Genomic DNA, 4,000 nt, shown 5'->3' on the forward strand with positions numbered 1-4,000 from the left:
GGTGTAGTATTTGGACAAAATGAACCAACTTCCATACCTTTGGATTCTACTGTGAACAAGAGCAGACATCATTGCTGAGGTTCAATAATACCTTCAGCAGTCATTGCAAAACCCTGGAGAGGTACTACCAGCACTGCCTCCACAAGATCCTACAAATCCATTGGTAAGATAGTCACATCATCATCAATATTCTTGCTCAGGCCATCATCAGGCCCTTGAAGCATTAATCACGCTTATCAGTTTCACTGGGTGGGCCACAGCATCCGCATGTCTAATATCAGACTCCCAAATCAAGCTTTCTATATAGAGCTTTGATCAGGTAAGTGAATCCCAGGAGGATAGATGTCATTCTTCAAGGACCATTAGACCATAACACACAGGAGCAGAAATTAGGCCATTCAGCCCACCGAGCCTGCTCCGCCATTCAATCATGGCTGATAAGTTCCTTAACCCCATTCTCCTGCTTTCTCCCCGTAACCCTTGATCCCCTTGATAATCAAGAACCTATGTATCTTAGTCTTAAACGTACTCAATGACCTGGCCTCCACAGCCTTCTGTGGCAGTGAATTCCATAGATTCACCACTCTGGCGGAAGTAGTTTCTCCTTATCTCCGCTCTAAAAAGTCTTCCCTTTACTCTAAGGCTGTGCCCTTGATCCTAGACTCTCCTACCAGTAGAAGCATCTTCCTAACATCCACTTTGTCCAGGCCATTCAGTATTCTGAAAGTTTCAATTAGATCCTCCCTCATACATGGTTGCCTCATCCTCCCTGTACCATGCTTCTTTTTCCTAGGGATGAAGTTTTGCTGCGTCTCCTGAATTACTCCCAGAAACTCCTGCCATTGCTGTTCCACTGTCTTTCCTGCTAGGCTCCTCTTCCAGTATTGTTCCAGAGTCCTCAAACATTCCTCATATGTTAAGCTTTCCATTCCTGGGACCATTCTCGTGAACCTCCCCTGAACCCACTCCAGGGCCAGTACATCCTTCCTGAGATATGGGGCCCAAAACTGCATGCAATACTCCAAATGTGGCCTGACCAGAGCCGATAAAGCCTCAGCAGTACATCCCTGCTTTTATGTTCAAGTCCTCTCAGAATAAATGCCAACATCGCATTTGCCTTCCTGACTACTGACTCAACCTGCAAGTTTACCTAGAGAATCCTGGACTAGAACTCCCAAGTCTCTTTCACTTCAGACTACTGAATTTTCTCCCCATTTAGAAAATAATCCATGCTTTTATTCTTCTTACCAAAGTGCATGACCTCACACTTTCCCACGTTGTACTCCATCTGCCACTTCTTTGCCCACTCTGCTAACCTGTCCAAGTCCTTCTGCAGCCTCGCCACCTCCTCAATACGATCTGTCCCTCCACCTATCTTTGTATCATCTGCAAACTTAGCCAGAATGCCCACTGTTCCTTCATCTAGAACATTAATGTACAAAGCGAAAAGTTGTGGTCCCAGCACTGAACCTTGCGGAACTCCACTTGTCACCGGCTGCCATCCTGAGAAAGACCCCTTTATTCCTACTCTCTGCTTTCAGCCAGACACCCAATCTTCTATCCATGCTAGCACCTTGCCTCTAACACCATGGGCCCTTATCTTACTCAGCAGCCTCCTGTGTGGCAGCTTATGAAAGGCCTTCTTGAAGTCCAGGTAGATAACATCCATTGACTCTCCTTGGTCTTCCCTGCTCGTTACTTCCTCGAAGAATTCTCGCAGATTTGACCTCCCCTCGATGAAACCATGCTGACTTTGCCCTATTTTACTACACACTTCCAAATATTCAGAAATCTCATCCTTTTACAATGGACTCCAAAATCTTACCCACGACTGAGGTTAGACCAATCGGCCTGCAATTTTCTGTCTTTTGCCTTAATCCCTTTTTAAACAGGGGTTTCACTTTAGCCATTTTCCAGCCCTCTGGGACCCTCCCTGACTCTAGTGATTCCTGAAAGATAACCACTAATGCTTTCACTATCTTTTCAGCTGTCTCCTTTAGAACTCTGGGGTGTAGTCCATCTGGTCCAGGTTATTTGTCCACCTTCAAGCCAATCAGTTTTACTAGCACCTTTTCCTTGGTGATGACCACCATACTCAGCTCTGCCCCCTGACTGTCTTGAATTTTTGGGATATTACTCGCGTCTTCCACGGTGAAGACTGACGCGAAGTTATTATTCAGTTCCTCAGCCATTTCCTTGTTCCCACTACCATCTCTCCACCGTCATTTTCCAGTGGTCCAACGTCCACTTTTGCTTCTCTTTTGCCCTTTTACATACCTAAAGAAACTCTTACAGCCTTCATTTATATTACTGGCTAGCTTACCCTCATATTTAATCTTCTCCCTCCTTATTTCTTTTTTTGTTGCCCTCTGTTGGTCTTTGTAAGCTTCCCAGTCCTCTGGTTTCCCACTGCCCTTCGCCACATTATATGCTTTCTCTTTTGCTTTAATGCTATCCCTGATTTCCTTAGTCAGCATGGTTGCCTTATCCCCCCTGTACCATGCTTCTTTTTCCTATGGATGATTTTTTTGCTGCGTCTCCTGAATTACTCCCAGAAACTCCTGCCATTGCTGTCCCACTGTCTTTCATGCTAGGCTCCTCTTCCAGTCAATTCTGCCCAGCTCCTCCCTTATACCTCTGCAGTCACCTTTATTCAGCTGTAATATCGTTACCTCTGATTCTATCTTCTCCCTCTCAAATTGCAGAGCAAATTCTATCATCTTATGATCACTGCCTCCTAAGGGTTCCTTTACCTTAACGTCCCTTATCAAGTCTGTCTCATTGCACAATACCAAATTCAGTATTGCCTGTTCCCTTGTGGGCTCCACCATGAGCTGCTCCAAAAAGCCATCTCGTAGACATTACACAAACTCCTTTTCTTGCAATCGATTACCAACATGATTTTCCCAGTCCACCTGCATATTGAAATTCCCCCATGATCACTGTGACTTTGCCTTTCTTACACACCTGTTCTATCTCCTGGTGCATCCTGCGCCCTAGCTCCTGACTACTGTTTGGAGGCCTATACACAACCCCAAATATGGTGTTTTTTTACCTTTGCAGTTCATCAATTCTACCCACACAGATTCTACACCATCTGACCCTACTTCATTTCTTCCTATTGATTTAATTTCATTTCTCACTAATAAGGCAACCCCACCCCCTTGGCCCACCTGCCTATCTTTTCGATAGGATGTATATCCTTGGATATTCAGTTCCCAATCCTGATCCCCTTGCAGCCACATCTCTGTGACGCCTACCACGTCATACCTGCCAGTTTCAATCTGCGCCACAAGCTCATTTACCTTCTTCCTTATACTGCGTGCATTCAGATATAACACCTTTAGTCCTGTATTAACCCGCCCTCTGCTCATTTTCATTCGTTTTTCCAGTGTTTGATTGCTAGCCTTTTCCAAATACTCTGTCCTATTTGCGTCTGTGCTGGAGACTTTAATAACCTCTCCTGATTTCTCCTTCCCTGTCATTTCTTTCATATTTTTCCACTTAGTTGTATTCAACACTACAGATGTTAACCTGCTGCTTTGTTTCCCACCGGGGCAAGTTTCACCATTCCCTTCCCCCCCCACTTTCTAGTTTAAAGGCCTGCTGACCAGCCTATTTATCCTTTTCGCTAGAACATTGATTCCAGCTCGGTTCAGGTGGAGACCGTTCCAACGGTACAGATCCTTTCTGTTCCAATACTGATGCCAGTACCCCATGAAAAGGAATCCCCCTTTCCCACATCACCCTTTTAGCCACATGTTTGCTTCCCCTATTCTCATGTCCCTATGCCAATTAGCACATGGCTCAGGCAGTAATCCGGAGATTATAACCCTTGAGGACCTGTTCGTTAATTTGGTTCCTAGCTCGTGATAATCTCTGAACAGGTCTTCTTTCCTCGTCTTGCCTATGTTGTTCCGGCGTGGACCACAATAACTGGATCCTCCCCCTCCCACTCCAATATCCTTTCAAGCCGGTCAGAGATTTCCCTTACCCTGGC

This window comes from Rhincodon typus, chromosome 4 (assembly GCF_021869965.1).
Source record: "Rhincodon typus isolate 14 chromosome 4, sRhiTyp1.1, whole genome shotgun sequence".
NCBI lineage: Eukaryota > Metazoa > Chordata > Chondrichthyes > Orectolobiformes > Rhincodontidae > Rhincodon > Rhincodon typus.